Raw genomic sequence first — 19,468 nt, forward strand, 5'->3', positions numbered from 1 at the left:
TGTGGTGTTAAGTTAGTCCAGAGATTTATCCAATCTGAGCCATAGAAAACAGACTTCAGACAGATGAGCACAAGTCAGGGGGGAGGCACAGTGGCAGGGGGGACCTTGAACTGTTGCAAGCTCTTCCTGTGACCTATGCATGGGACGCTGGTCATCACTGGGAACCATTAGTTACAAAGTGATAACGGAGATTTGAAAAGCTGTAAAAGAGAAGGTACTAACTGCTCTGCCACGAAGCCAGAGCATGGCTAGAGCAGAGCTGGAACATTTGCAGTGCCCACAGGACTGTCCTTTGGGACCAAAGGGCTGTAAAAATCAGAACGTTTTACTGCCTTTAAAGAATAGAAACCTGTCACACTGCAGTTCAGCTCATCCCTATGGCAGTTAAGGATCCCTTAGGAAATGGACTTAGTGCACCATTAATTGGATGATCATCTGTCATAAAGCAAGGATTGTTTGTTTTACCGGGGCTGATTGATGCCAATTTTAGGGGAACAAAACAAGTAAAGGTTATGCCTCCTTGCTTTATACAAAAGGGCACAAGAATTACTCAGCTGATTTGTTTTCAAGCAATTGTATCCTGAGGCAAATTGCACATGGGAAGGAGAAGGCTTTGGCTTGACTGACCAACCCATGCTTCTATGGATGCAGAAACTGCAAATATCAAGACCGACGTTAACTTGCAAAGTGCAACACTCACAGAGAAACAGAGAACAATATTTTACCAGTATTATAGACAGCTACATGCTTTTCTGCAGGAATTGAAATATCTGTTAGACAATCAATGTGAACCTTATATTTTAATGCATGTATGTTCTCATACAAATTTACCAGGATATTTGGTTGAAGACAATCGCCGAACTGATGCTCTGGCAGCCCCTGTAATCATTCCAGATACATTACAACAAGCACATATGTCACATGTTTTCTATCACCAAGGTAGTTCAGCCGTTAGGAAAATGTTTCAGTTAACTCATAAGCAAGCTCGATAAATTGTACAGATGTGCCCTGGTTGCCAGTTAATCCCAAACTACTTTTGACAGTGTAAATCCTCGTGGATTAGGTCCACTTGTAATATGGCAAATTACTTAATGTGGTTAGATTTTATATGATGCAAATACACATTTTCAAATGTATCCAAATCCAATAACATCTCCCTGCAGTTACCAAGAGGATTGTATTTTATTTGAGGAGATGGAGCATGGGTAGGTGTTCCTTCCTATATTTCATGAGGCCCGTGTACATTAGGCAAATTTACATTATTAACTCCTAATGTTTGTATGATTTTAAACCACACTTTGGCTCACCATCATCAAACATTGGCAGCTTTATCTAATCTTTTGATGAATTTATCAGACCATGCAGGATTTATACATAAAAGTACTAACAAACACCTTAGAAGACTTAACAGAAAAATTGCAAGTATAGAATGAATGGGATACATTTGCAGGACTTTTTGTTGGATTTAGACATGGGATTATAAATTTAGTCATGATAGGTTTTATGATTTTACTTGGGGTTTTTTTGTAGCATATTGATTTATGTGCCTTGCTTAATCAAATTAGTGCAAAGCTTGATTGATAGAGTCTTAAGACAAATATTAGTAGTTCACAAAAACAAAAAAGAGGAAGATGTCAAGCAAAAAATGACCACATGGGTTGTTGGGCCTCTGGAGCAGGAATGCAGAGCGTTTGATATCTAGTGGGCCACCAACCTGAGAAGACTCAACATCAGTGGCAAAAGCAAGAAGGCATGAAAACAATAACAGTGGTCATGAGGAGTTTGGAAGGAGAAAAACATGCTTTAGAAATACTTATGAAGGACTTGTAGGACCATTGTTGACATTTTCAGTGTTATGAATATGAGCTTGTAACAATAGACTTGGTCTAAGCTTGAAATGAAAGCTGAGTCTGTGCATGTTCATATGCCACAATTATCACAGTAAATATTGAAAAATCACTGTAAATTAAGTTTCCTTTATCAAATCATAGACAAATTAGATATACCAGATACTGATAAAAGTTGTAAACAACCCTTTTTAAGGCCTTATCTTTAGTGTCATGTTTTCCATAGTCACGTAATTTATCAAAAAAAATACTGAAAGAACATTTATCAAATAACAAAAATAAAATAATGTTCTATCTGATTTTTTTTTCCTTCTGGCCATACAGGTGAAGAATTCTTTATGGATGCGATGCATGTAATTTCTTTCTGTAATCAATTCCACAGGGAAAAACAAATTTAGCCATTTGAATGCAAGATGCTTGCCAGCTCAGCTTGTGTTGGCATTACTATCACTTTGCAAATTAAGAATTAAAATCTTCACTAAATCTATTGTGATGTAAAAGTCTAGCATCCATCTGTGGATCTATTGAGATGAATATTACTGAAAAATCTGTCCCTTGCTGTCCTCCATATACACACATCTATGGATGAAGGCTTTGAAGATGCACTTTCTACCTTGGCAAAGTAAGAATTTTAAATAATTGTGAATATTAAGCTTAAAGGGTTGTTGTTTTGTTTTTTTTTCTCCTGGAAATAACTTATTCAGAACACTTGAATGTTGATGTTTCATATGTTTAATTAATAACTGGCAATGTAATTCTGCAAATAAAGCTATGTTACATCTTGCTTTAGTGGTTTACAAAAATTTGAAATTGACTTTTCTAACACCATATTTTCACTTTTACTCTTGGTTATACAGTTGAAAATCAGAAAAAAAATATTCTGTAAACATCTGCAGCTGAACATGCCAGTCCAGGTAGCTCATTTTTTGTTTATTGAAACTAAACACGAAGAGAAAATTTGCCAAAAGGGTTACTATAAGCCCATTACAGTTCTGTAAGAGACGTTATGTTAAAGTGGTGCTGTCTGTATGTGAGTATGATTGTGAAAAATGAAAGAGGAAGTTAGTCAAGAATTTAGTCATAAAAATTTGTTAAAATTCTTTGAGGTAAAGGCATAAGATGAAGTACCCACCAGAAGTGTTAGCCAGCTTAGAGCTTTTTTATAAATAATAAATCTTCATCAGAGAAGTGGTGGTGACCCTTAAGGTAGGAAAGAGAATTTGGCTCTGCTGTCATGAAGCATTTTCTGCTATTCTTTTTCAGAAAATTTATTTAGACAACTTTACAATGTAAAAGAATGGTAAGACAATCAATCTAATTAAGAGACCGAGAGCAGGAATTATAGCAGTTCATACCTGAATGAACTGTCTGGATTGTATTGCAAATATTTTCCCTTCCCTGTTATTGCAACTCTCAAAGCCAGGAAAGCTGCAGTTTTGTGCACTGATTTACATCTATGTTCTGGAAAGATGGTAAAATTTTAAGAGAAAAGAGAGACAGAAGAGGCACAGTAAAGAAAATTAACTGTCCTTTCTGTGTCAATGGCAAGCTTGCATTATTTTTGTATTATTCACATTCCATGTTTGCTGTACACTGTCCTGAGAGTAGCACACATTTCTCCTTCTATACTATGGTTTCTTAAAACATTTTCCACATTGCCACCATCAAAGTCTGGTTTTCTAATGAAAATAGAAATTTTTCCTAAAACAACAAGACCAGATACTGATTGTAAAAGATTCAGTTTTATAAATGATTTCTGAAAGGTTGTATTAACAACAAAACTTAAAAGACAAACTCATAGATATATAGATAGTATGTTATAGATGTGGTTGGTTTACAAGATTTGAAAAAAATATATTACTAAGATAATGAAAGTTACTTGAATTATAACCATTAAAATTTTTCCTATTACTATTTTCTGATGGCCAGAAGAATGATGTTGGCTCCAATTAAGATGTTTTAAGTGGATGAATGTGAGGTACTAATTCACAACTCTGTAATTATTTGCTTCTTACATGATTGGGTTATACCCAATAGTTCTAAATATTTCAGTGATTTTTGGGGAGTAATAAACCCAACGAGTTACCTTATTTATCACGGATTTGTTACTGGACCCTGGTCTAGCACTTGATGACAGACCAGAAGTTTGTACCCTCGCTACCACATGCTTATAAGCTATAGTAAGAGAAGGAAAACACTGTCTTGTCTTCAGGATTATTTTCACACATGTGGATCTAGAATATCTATTTCTATTCTGTTCAGTCTTGAATTAGGCATTTGTATTACTGGGAGTAAACTTCAAAACTATGCTTATTTTGGCAACAGTTTTACTGGCTTGCTTCCCAAATCATGCAGGTATGAGGGATTATTTTGTGTTCTGTTTTATGGGACCCTTGCCTTGAGAATTGGAATTTCACTTAATTTGTGAGTGAATCTTAGAGTAAATACTGTGAGGCCTAACAGACTTTGAGTCAGTTCTCTAAGAGGGATAGCATTCATGTGATGCTCCATCAAGATGCAATTAATTATGTCATTTATTTATTTACTTTTTCTTTATTTTTACTTTAACCTCTAATACAGTCCAAGAGATTAAAAGAATGTCTTGTGCTGAAGATGTACTAAATATATTTAAGAAGGAGAAAGTGGAAACATGAAATGTGTCAGATTCTGGACATAGATACCATCTAACTTTATATATAATGTTCATTAGACCCTCTTAGTACTGTGGAACAAATTTCCTGAAGTTTGACATATTGGCAAAGGTTGAAAACTAACTCACTCGTTTCAATTATTTATCTCATGTATTCCTAAGGTGTCCAGGTTTATTGTGTCTAAAATTTACATCACAGTCTAAGAAACACTAGTAGTATCACAAATCAGTACAGAAATAACAGTCATCTCAACAGAACTTGGATTTTCTAGACTTCTTTTGTTTGTTAAATTTTCTACATGTCAATGCAAGTTTGTCAAGCCTCCAGAGTACATCAAGTAGGGAATGCTATACTGTGAAACAAATAAAACTTTGCAGAAACGAATAATGACTTATAAAGTCAACAAAGAATACTCATGATTGAAAACCTTGTGTAAATACATTCTGAGATACAACAAATTTGAGCTTATTAATTAGACTTTATTCCAGCATCATGACCCTGAAATCAGTTGAGCTAAGATTAGACTTCTATTAGTTTTTTTTAAAAGCACAGCACAAATAATTCATTAAGGAGGAAAAAAAAAAAAGATTTTTCCTTAATGTATTGCCTACAAAGTATTCAGTTGATTACAATTCAAAGGTTTCAGAGAGGTGCTCTCCCAAACAGCGTCATAGTTAGGTTAAATATCTTCATTGTTTTATACAATAAATAAAACCAAAAGCAATAATTACTTAAACATATGAGTCTTCATTAGAAGGACAAAAGGGCTTTATAATCGACATGCATAAACCATCCAACTTGATAAAGCCAAACTTTTTGATAATGATAATACTCCACAACTTATTTCAGCTGAGGCTGTAAGAGCAAGGGATAGTTAGATAGATAAATGTATTTAGAAAATATAAAAGGACTTGTGCTGTCATATTTTCTGCAGTGTAAATGGTGGGAAACTAAGCTGAAAAGAGTTTTGATTTTTAGTATTCCATCAAACTGAGATTCCAAAGACAGGGCTGTAATACTTCTGGAATACTCCATGGAAAAACATGCTTTGACATATTAAGTTCTCCTTTTCCTGTTTGTGTACTTATTTCTTCTTAGAAATTTTCTTACAGATATATATAATATACAATTTAGTATGAAAGATTTGACAGGCCAGTGGCATGAACTAGCAAAGGCCATACTGGATGTCAGAAACAAAGGTGCAAGGGTAATGTTCAAGAAATGCCTAGCCATATGTTTCTTCACATCAGTATTACAACTATATGATCATGTTCCTTTCTCATTTAGATGACTTGTATTTTTTTTCCTATCTTTTGTATCCATAGAATTCTGATATGACATGTAGAGCCTAAGTATTTGACTTAACTTATGGTCACTCAGAGTGATATCGACATTAGAAATAACACCCATAAAATTTCATTTGACTTCTGAGGTGAAAGCTTAATGACTGTTCCCAGAACTGCCCTCTCAGTTGTGATTTATGTTGTTCAATAAATGGAAATGCTTGTATATAGTATTTTCCCTACATATCTAAAGCCATGCTATCAACAAAGGTGCTGAAGAAAGCAGTCCTGCACAAAGAGAAGCCTGAGTTTGGCCACTAGCAGGTTTATAGGCGATTCTATTTCTAAATATTTACTGCAGTAAACTACAGTAATTTTCTACAAACTTAAGACTGAATGTTCAGGATCTTGTCTGTAATTAATTTGTCAGCTATTATAGTGATGATTATACTACATTGACAGTGTCCCAGAAACAATCTCATTTTTTTAAATAGCTCCTTTTATTTGGCTTATATGCTGCTTATACGCTATCTTTTTTTCCCGTAACACAGGAAACAAGAAATTTTTAGAAGAGCAAACACATTCACAAATAATGATATAAAGTAACCTAGGAAGCAGATTCTGCTTAAAGCTGTATTTTGGCATAGGTCTTACCTATTCATCTGCAGAGTTCTTTAGCCAAAGAAAAAGAAGTCATCTTTGAAAACTGACTGATGTATACATTACCAGAGTTGTAAGTGTTGCTTGTATAGCTATGTCATTAACTTCTACTGACTGCCTTTCTTCGTTGTCCAATATTCTCCCACCAAAAGTAGAGTGTGAGCTGTCCACCTTTTAAACACTTGATGGATGTTGCTGAAATATGTTAGCATGGATGAATCAACAGCTGTTAAGCCAAAAAATGAGATATCAATTTATTTCATACACCAGAAAATTGTCAAGCAATATTAATATCCTTTAGTCAATAGAGAAGTGCAACACACATGCTGAAAGGTCTATGATAAACAGATGGCAAGAGCAGAGGAGTCAAGCTGGTATTGATCGTATTATTCCTCCAGTTGCACCCCTTGGGAAGGACTTCTACTGGAAAATAAGTTTAAAATTTAACTTTCTCTTTTACAGTAACGGCATATGTCTGCCTCCAGTAAATGTCTTCATGTTTTTTTCAGTTAGATGCTGTTCAGGAATAAAGTGAATGGACCAGTGTTGGTATCAGGCAGGAAGTGGTTGAAAAATTGGTTCATTTCTGATACTGATAGACTATATAAGACTCCTTAGGGTCTACATTTTTGAGAGCACACATGTATGTTTTATTACACTGAAATGTGCTTCATCTGTTTAACAATAAGTAGGCTATTTCATACTATTTTCAGAATAGTATGAAAATATAAGTTTGACTGTCAGAACTGGTCCTTTCCTGAACCCTGAGGGTCTGAAGCTAATATGTCTTGGAGATCTTATTAGCATGCAGAATTCATTGCTCAAGGCTCATTGACGGGCTTTCCTTTTCAATAAAAATATAATGCTGGATTGTACAGTAATTTTCATTTACTCCCCAGGTAAACTTTTGGATGATGTCTGCAAAACCAATTTGAATAACATCTGTTTCTGCTCCGGGTTTAGCTAAGTACTAACAGAAAGATTGAAGAAATTTAAAGCAGCATACCAAATTTATTTTTCTAACAATTATTTTTTTTGACTGGAATCAATAATCGTGGCTTTTAGACAAGATGTAGACATAAAGATTCTATAGATTATATTCCAATAAAATACAAATAAGTGATGCCAGTCTCTGAGAAAAATATATGCTACATAGCCCAAAAACCAGCACAAGCAGATACTTATTAATTCCTGACAGTATCCTTTGGTTAGATGTTCATTAATTATACTTCCAGAAGCTAAATAAGAATCTTAAAGGAATGGACTTCTGTATTTGAATAGCAGTATGAATTCATTCCTAGAAAATATTTAGTCATCATGTTATGTTCTATCAGAATTTTTAATCATATTTTAGCCTTTTAAATTGCCATTTAAAATTTACTTTTATATATTTCAACTAGTTACATGAAAAATTGATTCATTTAAATATCATTCAGTTGATAAAATTAGTTTGCATTAGTCAATTTATAATTTGGATACTGGAATTATAAAAAAAACCCCAAACACAAGTACATCTATATGCAACTTCCTGCATGTGGAAATTAAATAAAATAAGATTATGTGGCAGAGATTCTGTCTGTGGTTAAGATTGTACTCTCCCAATAGCACTGCAGTTATCAGCAAAACTGCACATTAATTACATATAGATATAAGACTTTCTTCAGGATAATTTACTTGGAGATAATTCACCTGTGCAGACATGCACATGCAGTATTGTTTTATACATCCTAGGACATCTGAAATTACTTCACAGGATTTTCAGATATGATTCTAGCCTCGCGCAAAGCCTTCAGTCTTCTGAATGAGCAGTTTTTCTCAAGATGAGTGATGCTTTCATGTCTGAAATACTATTGGATTCTGTTTAAGCACTGAGATCCACAATAAAGTCTTCTCTAAACTTCAGAAACAAAATATCTCCACATTTGTACGCAAAAAGTTAGTGTGGAACAAAACCCTAAACCAAACATATCATCCAAATTGTATTTTATGTCTTTTTAAATTAATGTTGTTAACATAATTTAGAAACTTGATGTTTACTTTTTCACTTAGAAGTGACTCTAATATTTTCCATATCTTGGGGTAGTGTTAAATCAGTAAGTAGCAGTGTTATCTTGCAAAAAGATACAGGCTTTTTTGCCTTCTTGGAATGAATCATTCACTTGGAAGGTGCCACATTTGCAGTATAATTCATGAATATACTACTTTAACAAAATTCCTACGTAATTCAAGCTTATGCAATATTCTGTCTGAAATGTCAAACTGTCTAAGAGGTGCTACTGGTAAAAGCAATGCAATAAAAGACACAGCACAGAGAGCTTCTGCACTGTATTTTGATAATATTAATGTGATTTAATTAAAATACCTCATCCCTCTGACATCCCTACATAATGATACAGAATTTAATATTTGTTTTGTAGGTACAAACAAAGCACAAATTTACGAATTTCTGAATAATAATAATAATATTATTAATCTGTTTCATTAAAGCAGAAATCCCTGTGGTAACTAACATGGGTGGATTACTTTCATATCCATCTAGAGAAGTTGATCTGTGCTGGAAAGAAGATGTTTTATTTTGATTTTGTTAATGAATGTCAGTTGTCAAATTTTTAGTGTGAAAACAGGACTGTAATATTCACATGATTAGAATTTAACTTTTGACTTTCCTTGGAATTATGTAATACTTAAAATTGTTTCCCATTCTGTTAGAGGTATGAGACCCAAATGGATTTTTGTTCATTCTCTCAGTCAATTTTATTTTTTATTTATGGCCTGTAATCATACAGGGACAACTTTGTAGTGCGATCATTTTACAAATAAAATACTTTCCTCCACAGATAAGACACTGAAATATGACATTCCACTCAGAGAACGTTTTATACTTACACAAGTTCATTATGATACCTTTGACATCAGTTCTCTGTGTTTGGTATTAATAATCTAATATTTTCATGATTGCAATCTTATTTAGCAAGAAAGAGCAACCATTTGAAGCTACGGATAATTTTTTTTCCCCCCTCAACAACCACAATCAATACTGCAGTTGTCTAAGAGTTCATTCCATTCTTTGGGTCTACATTTAACTCCTCTCTCTCAACTTTGATAAATCTTTTATTTACTTGTATGCTGATGACACTGTCTTGCTGCTATCTGATAAGGAGACTAGTAGGATTAACACTATTCTTCATGCTGAGCTAAGAGAAAGTAACAAAGTGACTTCATGAAAATGAAGTTAATACTCAATTTAGATAAGACTTCTGGGTTATTGTTCACTCCTTGACCTCTGCCAAGGAGGAAGCTTTTCAGATTAATCCAGACAAGAGCATACAGTAACACAACAGATTTACCAAACATCTTGCAGTATCAGTTTTCACCTTTATTATAACTTTAATAACAAGACAACAGCAAAGGTTACAGTACTTATTTGTCTATATGTTACACATGCAGAGTTAATATTTTCCAAGTTCTTTTAACCCACTGGCTTTAGAAGATTTTAGATTTTAACTCTTTTGTAAGTGTTTGTTCCATAGACATAGTTAGTGTCAAATCTCCTTTTCATATTTCCTACACACACGTTTAAACTGCATAAAAGAGGGTATTTCTTCTAGACAGAATAAGCTATGTTATGCTGAACTATCTGCATCTTATTTTTGAGCATTAATTGTTTGGATAAAAACCATGTGGACTAACAGTAGTTTTTCAGAACGTTCTTACTGAAATTGTGGGTAGCCTTGCATTTTCATTTTTGGGGGGTGAGCTGAACCTTAAAAGGTTTAAAAGGTTTAGAAGGCTAGAGTTTCTCGGGCAGCTCTGCCGCTATTGTAGATTAAAATTTGGTAGTGTGTGTTAGTAAAAATATAAAAGTCATAGAGAATTTAGATTTTTTTTTTTACAACTTTTTCAAGCCACATTCCTTATATGAAAGAGCCAGTTCTGCATATTAGCTTAAATTCTTTCCCAAATCTTATCAAACTGGATTTTCTGAAATATGCAAATTGATCAAATTAACAAAAAAACTTGCTGAGAGGCAAACTTTACTCTGAAAAACTCATGCCATTGTAATTCCTACAGTTCTGGGTCTTTTCTGATGTGTCACACTTAGCCTCTTCTGTAGACATAGTCTTTGGTAATCTTGAAAGAGAAAAAAGTAGATAACTGTTAAAGTCCCTCAGCAGTCCTAATAAAAAACCATCACCTTTTTTTTGAAACAGCAGAAGCATATGCTGTTAGCCTCAGGATGTCATTAGTCAGCATTTCACCAAGTTCTTTCACTGTAAGTCACCTGACAGACATTAAGATTTGACTTTATATGGTCTGTTTTTCTTACCTCTGATGTAAATAAGTGACTTAAAAAAATCTGAGGACTTCTATTTTTATGATTTGGGTGAAGTTGTGGGACACAATTCACTATTAATACCAAAAGAATACCACTCTTGAATATGTAGCACAACTGACTAAGAAGATCCATAGACAGCAATAAATGGGAAATGCCTGTATACGATATATGGAAGACCATTTATTGCAACTGCACCTACTTACGTTTTGTTAGATATACATATTATATGCACATACACATAACAATATTGTGCAATATATGTAACACGAGGATATTATTTGTACTTCACAGAGAGTCTAGCTAAGTAGACACAGATTGATACAGCAAACATATCAGGAGAACATGAAAGAAAAGTTTAAATGTTTCAGAACTGCTATAAAAGCAACTGAAAGCATACCAGCCACTAAAACCAATATAATAGTTTACCTGTGTTAAAGAAATGCTACTAGTAAGATTTTTACCTGCATAGTAAAATGCTTAGGTTTGCTTTGGACAAAATACACAATTCTTGCATTAAACTTAGAAATTAATCTTCTTTTTCTCTTCTTTTCCCCTCTAGGGTGTACTTATTTTTTAGGTCCACCTAATCCTCTATTCAGTTCAAGGTGTGCTGTTCCATTTGCATGTCTATCAGGTTGCCTGCACAGCCCAAATGCACCAGCACCCCTCAGGGGCTACAAGCAAAGAGGAGAAACAGCTGCTAGAAGGCCTCTGTGAAATAATAAATCAGTAAACAGGGACTCCATGCATTCAGGAAAAAGAATGGAAATCACGTTTCAAATGAAACACTTCTAGGAGGGAAACAACAGAAACAAGGCAAGCGGTTTGCAAGATAATGGGAATAAAACGTGCTCTTTGCTTTTGGCTCCTAGAAAGTGAAATTAGCAGAGAGGAAAATCCACACAACTGATAAGTGAAGGTGCAGGGAGCCTAGCTAAAAATAAATGTAATAAATTGACCATCTTCACTGATCAGAACAGTGAAAGAATTTAACTACCCATGAAAATGCCTAGATATTTCTCATATTTTCTAGGAAGAGGCCTGCGAAATAGGTGCTGAAACTAAATGTAGTTCATTCACTGTTATTTCTAATAGGTATCAGAAAAGTCACATTCTTTGGACTAGGATTACAGTAAATCTCTGGTTTTGCTCTTCTATTGCTTAACATCTTTATCTCCATGAGTAAAATTAAGGCTATTGCTAACTTATCAGTCTGTCACTGCAACGTCTCAAGGATTTTCTGTTCTTTTGATCTCTTCTGGCAATCTTTGTGCAAGTGCAATTCATCTAAACTCAAATGGAAAAGCAGACAATGGAGATAGAAGAGTTTTAAGAACACCAGAACTGCAAAATCAGTTTTTTAACTAGATATACTTTTTTTCTTCCAGTTACTTCACCTTTACACTTGTTTTGTTTTATTTTTATTTTTCGTCCTACACCCTGGAAAATGCAACAAGTTCATAGACACATATCAGTTTTAATTGCTGCTTACTGCTGCTTTTCAGTTGATTCTTACTACTTTGGTTTAATAATATAATATAATATAATATAATATAATATAATATAATATAATATAATATAATATAATATAATATAATATAATATAATATAATATAATATAATATAATATAATATAATATAATATAATATAATATAATATAATATAATATAATATAATATCTTTAAAAAAAAGTTCAGTAAGATATAATGAAACAAATTGCTCTTATTATTACTTGTAGGACTTGGAAACTAGCTGGATATCAAGATAATACTGCTCTGTATTGCATAATCATGCAGCAATAAGCCTGAAACAGCTTACGAACTCCATATGAAATAGAAATAAGGAACATACAGATATAAACAGATGGAAATGCACAGACAAAGGTCTTGGTACCCCAGAAGCCTAAATGGTAGAAGTAATTTTTAAGCAGCAGGGTATTTGAAAGAATAAACTGTGTCCATTGTATACTTCCTAGTAATGAGTTACTGTGAAGTAATAAGAACAGTACAGTGAAAAATTTTCAAACTAACTATTTTTTTTTTTTTTAACTGTATGAGACACATAGCTTGGGTCATATAAAGCTAGAAAGGATTGCAAATGTAGATAAGTGGCCTTTTTGTAATAGTGTTGTCAGAAAAGTTAGATTCCTTACCTACTATCAAAGAGAAAATCTTCTTAATTCCATAATAAATCAGCAGCTGGTACTGTTTAATCAGTAACTCAGCCCAGTCTGAGTTAGGATTCCAGTCAGGGTTCTCTGTGGGTGTAAAATTTGATGAACTTTTCCTATGAATACTTCTGTTTTCTTCATTAGTGTTCTTCATTACCAATCACACCTCCTCCAGGTGAAGCAAAGTACCTAGTGAAAGTTGTACATCTTTATGTAGACAGGCAAGCCCTGAGGCCCAGTGGCCTCCCTTAAAGGTACCATTACCAGGTGCTAATGGGCTCTCATTCTGCCTGCTATCAGGGTAAACTCTTCAGCTCCATGAGAAGTCTCTTGCCCCATTCCAGTTTCAACATTTCCCAAATCTGACTCAACATTACTCTCCCTTGCTGCTAACAATTGCGTATCCTACTCCTTCTCTCTATTTTTATTTTTACACCTTTTTTTCCAATATTACATGCAGAACAACATCTAGGAGTTTCCTTTTTCTCACAGATCATTATATTAGAGTCATTCACCCAGAAATGACATTTATTTCATACTTCATGCCTATTCCTTAAAGCAAAGAACAAATCCATTATGGAATTTCATACCATTTGCCTGGCCATCTACAGAACATTAACTGTAACACAGTATTATATTTCAGACTACCATTTCTGGCCATTTTCTTCTCCATCATCCCATTTATATCTTGGCCACCACTGCATGCACTAAGCAATTAATTTCCCTTTAGTTAAGTGACCACTTTCAAACTTCTTGCAGCGTTTGAGAATACATCCCAGCAGTTGACAAGGTGGCAATTTGGATGCTGAAGGAGTTCCCATATTTTTACTGAAAGAGAACATTCTCATCCAAGTTCTGATGCACTCCAGTCACTGCCATACAAATGTACATTGGAATATCCTATATAACATGAGCTCAAAATTACCACAATATATCACAATAATTATTAGAATGATTGCCACAATAATTAGTATAGTGCTGAACCCTTTACACTCCTCGATATAATGTTGATTATTTCTTTAGTTTCAATGTATAAGAATAGCACTGCATTTTTGAGTTGCTTACAGCTCTCAGGTGAGTATAAGACTTGAGGAACCCTCTGAATTACCGGTGCCTGCTGGAATTTGAAGAGTCACTCTCCACACTGCTAGTCAGTAAGTCAAACAGGACAAGGCTTGCAGTCCCATCTGAGTTGTCCAAAAAGTCAGATTTGTTACCCTGCATGCAAATAGCCAATCTCACATGCCAAGCCGAGACAATGATTTTATTACAGAATTGCACAATTCTGGGTGCTTGGTGTCTTTCCACAAAATCAAGCATATATAAGAGGATTTTGTGCTCAATTTATTGCAAAAGTTACAGATGATTGCATCATACAAGTTCTCTGTTATGCATGCTCAGTGAGTAGGGTGCCTGCTTCTGGAGGTGTGTTTCTTATGTTCCTCTGTCAAATCAGCAATTTTGATGAAAAGACCTGCTTTAATATGTCCTTCCTTGGTCCAGATGTTTAAGATATTCTTTACATCACACTATGAATGTCTTCATCTTTTACTTAGTAGAAGTTCTACTATTCTGTTTGATATAGACAACTGCTAGTACTTTACTGATTAGTATTGAGGTTTTCAGAGCAGTGCATTTTTTTTTTCATAATAGAAAAAAATGAAGCATTGAGGGAAAGTTGACATGGCTGATACACAGGGATTCAGAGTATAACGTATAATGAGTCTGTATAATAATAACTCAGCTTCAGAGGAATATTATAGAGAGAAAACAAAAAGAAAATAAAACAAAATGAAAATCCCTGTCCTTTATGCCTCTCCCTGCTTCTCCCAGATCCTGAAATAACTCTCAATCAAATATTTACACACTACTGCTGTTTAATAACTTCCATTCAAAGGTCATGACTCAGACATGACCCAAGCACAAAACATTTAACACTTATTCCAAAGTTGCAAATGGTTCTGCTTTTTTTTTTAAATATATTTAGCAATACTTTGTTGGGATTTTTAATAATCTTTTTATACTGTATTTGTATGTATTTCATATACACATGTACATACTTCCAGTAGCTAAAAAAATATTACTTGAAGGTATAATTTCTTGCTTTGCTTACTTTCCTGTCAAAATACTTAATGGTTTCTGATGAACAGTAACAAAACAGGATTTTTTTTTTCCTTTCTTTCACTCTCTGTGATTTATCTGAGCAAAATGAAAAAGTTAATCCTTTTTAAACTGGGAAATACGGCATTCATTTAAAAAGTTATTTCTTGTTTTAAAATGTTATTACTAGAAAAATAGTCAATGCCCTTAAATGCCCCAGGAGAGTAATAACAGTGCATAAAGAAATTAGAGCCCAAAGCAACTCATAAGGTGTTTAACATTGCTCTGTATATCACTGACTGGCAGAGCTATCAGAACCAGATATTTTAGACTCTGACCACTGTATTTTATTAATAATATTTGATGTGCAATACTTACATCCAATCTCTGTAGATAAAGACCATTCATCTTCATAGCATGTTTTCTCTCTACAGATGAATTGTGTTTATGTATTTTGTCTATACTTATTATATTTTCTCTATAGCTAAGATCTAATGTGCAATCATATACCAGAGTCTACATAAAATAAAAACCCAAAACAACAGTGCTGGGAGACATCAACACATAGGAATGCCTTTGTTCTAGAAACTATCCATTTATAAGAGGATTTGGCCTGCTTGTGTAAACACCAGTGGAAATATACTAGCAAGTTAGGTCTTCTCAGTATCATTTACCCTTGATCTGCTCCAAATTCCAGTTACAATAATGAAGGACCTTGGAATAAGCCTTGAAAGTGGAATTATTATGCTCTTGTTTTGAGTAGTGGGCTGTCAGTGATGAGCGTCTGAAAGATTGCTACTATTGCAGTTGCCTTCTGATTTTCTCTTTCACCTGCTTTGGCAAAAGAAATGCTTGAAATTATCACAAAGTAGTTTATGCATAGGTCTCCTCACACAGCACAATTTCTTCAACAGCAGTTGGCAAAACACTATTAAAAACCTGTTAGAAAAAACCAGGCATTTTTATGCCTCTTAAATAATGCAACTATGATTCAATTTTCTTACTGTTTTATTAAGTATAGGTATAAAATATTTTCTAATGTACACCCAGATATAATATTGGTAAAATAAGGCAGCTTTAAGATGCATATTTTAATTGTTTCAATGAAAGTTGATAAACAAAGTAGACTTCATATTTGTGTATAAATTAATACCTTGGTGCACCTTTACATATATTTAACAATTTTTCTACTCTCTTTTCCATTAGCAGCTGTGTCTGATAATAAGAATTGACCTGTAAAACTTCTGATTGTGAAGTTTTGACATTTTCTTGGCTTTAGTTAGTGCTTCCTTTATGCCTGGAAGGATAATAATGAGGAAATTCAGTTCTGGGCCCCTCACCGTAAGAAGGATGTTGAGGCTCTGGAACGAGTCCAGAGAAGAGCAACAAAGCTGGTGAAGGGGCTGGAGAACAGGCCTTATGAGGAGTGGCTGAGAGAGCTGGGGTTGTTTAGCCTGGAGAAGAGGAGGCTGAGGGGTGACCTCATTGCTCTCTACAACTACCTGAAAGGACGTTGTAGAGAGGAGGGTGCTGGCCTCTTCTTCCAAGTGACAGGGGACAGGACAAGAGGGAATGGCCTCAAGCTCCGCTAGGGGTGGTTTAGGCTAGACGTGAGGAAAAAATTCTTTACAGAAAGGGTCATTGGGCACTGGAACAGGCTGCCCAGGGAGGTGGTTGAGTCACCTTCCCTGGAGGTGTTTAAGGCACGGGTGGACGAGGTGCTGAGGGATATGGTTTAGTGTTTGATAGGAACGGTTGGACTCGATGATCCGGTGGGTCTCTTCCAACCTGGTGATTCTGTGATTCTGTGATTCTGTGATTCTGTGAAATATATGACTGCATGTGATTAAATGAGCTTAAAATAAAACTCTAAATATAAATTTGAAACATGTAACAGCTTCATAAAGAGTAACTGTAAGAGGTGCTTGGTCTTTTCATTGTCTTTTTTCTTTTTTTCTTTTCTTTTTTTTCTACATGCTAATGTTTAAAAATAGTATATAGATGGAAAAAAACTCTACATCAACCACCTTAGGATATGAGGACCTAAAACTTGAATGTTGAGCATATACAATATATCTTGAAGTCTTGACCTCACAGTGGTTGAGACATAGTAGTCCACAGTATACAATACAATGCATCTAAAGAGACTTCCCAGAGGAGATATTGCTTGTTCTCTCTACCACTTGGTAATGACTTATGCCTTATGACCTATGACTTGTGTTCTAATAAGTCACATAAATGTTTAACTTTTCTTCTGCTGTGGTGAAAATCTGAGATTGTTGCATTTAAGACTTTGGAATTGCATTCTGGAAACCATGGAGAACTGAAACAACAGTCTCTGTACTTATATTAACCTCTGATTTTCTTTCCCCATAAGCCCTTCTCAAATTAATATAAACTAGGCTTTTCTGTTTCTTTGGAAGACAGAACAGGAGTGAATGTCTTTAAAAGCATAATTTCTAACTTGTATGTAGTATTGCTTATTGCACTTCAAATTAAGACACTATCCTGGTTTAATACAATGACAATAAAAACAATGCTTACACAGCCTGGGGGCTTCTAGCTCAATGGTATGTAAATAAAGTAGCAAGAATCATCCTTTACCTATTCTTTTTATAATTAAGCCTGACCCTTGAGAAGAGTTTCTTAAATGGCTTAAAGTGTTTTGCCATTTGTGACAAGACATACAAATGTTGGGACCCAAAATTTGATGTTGTGAAATGGAATAATTTCAAGAGATACAGGTTCTTTGAGATTTTTAAATCATTGAATCAAGGGATATTTACTGGGGAAAAGTACAACATGTGAATGAGAAGTTAATGGAATGAGTAAGCAAAATCAACATCCTTTCTTCCTCTACAAACTTATATTGGCTACAAGAAGCTGCAGTGGGTTCTGTAAGTAAATTATCTGTAATATACCATCATCACTCAGTAGCTGGAAAATTCCTTAATTTACTGAAACTGTATTTGAAGAGTGCTATTTATGGCTTTTGAAATTATGCTTTTAAATATTGATCAGACATTTCAGCATGGCATCCATAAATGCAACACATCAATTAGTCTAGGAGTTAGCTGTGGAGTTTAGAAAAATGCTGAATAAATTTAAGCCTCTGCTTTGCACACAACAGGTGGTGCTTGGTTAATTATCATAAGCTCTAAATAGTGTTATAATGGTCGCCAAAGGAACTGAAATTTGTTGGCCAGATAGGACAAGCATTTTGGTCCTTACCAGGAAATGCAGTGAGCTTCTACATGTGTGCAACGAACTAGTTCATGTAATCCAATCTGTGATAGATCTTGATACTCTATATGCATAAACATGTTATAATCTCTTAGGCACATCATATAACTCGTGTTTGCAATCCTTTTTGATAGAAAGTATACCTATTATTTAATGTTCCTGAAAGTATTTTTTTCACTAAATATTCACCCTTTTCTGGGATAAGCACCTGCTGGAATCTTAAGGAACTGCTAGCAGAGTAAGTTTCACCAAAACTGGGCAATGTATTAATACATTCTGCCTCTGTGTGCTCTTGTTTAATAATGGCATGTCATCTCATCCTCACAGATAATTTATTCTTTCCTCAAAAAACCATTTGTCTATGAACATTATAACATAAGTTCTTCATCCGTTTATCCATTTTGCAACCTGAGGACCCCTCATTTTACAGTGTCCAGTGTGTGCCAGAAAGCTATTCTTTGAGATAACAAACTTGCTGAAGGTGCATTCAATCCCACTCTCTATGTCATTGATGAAGATGTTAAACAAAATTGGTCCCAGAGCAGTGAGGGACACTACTCATCACTGAATGGTGCAGAAGGTAGAATGATCCTGCTCTGATAGACCTTTCATTTTTCTTAATGTATTTAAATAAGATTTATCTGGATTTTCTAAGAAAATGGCAATGTATTTGCACTACCAGGAATATACAAATGAGATTATTTCATAATTCCATAGGTTTGAATTTGTCTTGGATTCTTCATATTCATTCTCTTCTTTTCTTACTAAGTTTTTCCCTCAATGTTGACAATGTCTATATAAATACTTTATTGTCATATATGAGTAAGGACAAAATATATCGAGAGTTGTTTGAGTGGGTTTATAGTTGTTAGGCTTATTGTTATTGAATGCAATAATTTTGCTGAATGAATTGTGTTATTTCTGATACGCTTCAGCAGTCTGACCTTTTTTTTTTTTGTCCAAAGAATGCAGTCCTCTGAACAGAAAGGGTCTGAGGTACTTGTCGATATCAGGCTTGCTAGAATTGCCAGTAGCTGAGGGACAGATAAGAAGGCTGCAGGAGAATTTAAATCCCCTTCCCCAATGTTTTGCTTAGTACAATTAAGGCTTTTTCCTTCTTCTTTTTTATTTTTTTTAAGCTCTCCAGGTGCAAAAAGAGTGATGATGCTTCTCCTCT

This window comes from Phaenicophaeus curvirostris, chromosome Z (assembly GCF_032191515.1).
Source record: "Phaenicophaeus curvirostris isolate KB17595 chromosome Z, BPBGC_Pcur_1.0, whole genome shotgun sequence".
Classification (NCBI taxonomy): domain Eukaryota; kingdom Metazoa; phylum Chordata; class Aves; order Cuculiformes; family Cuculidae; genus Phaenicophaeus; species Phaenicophaeus curvirostris.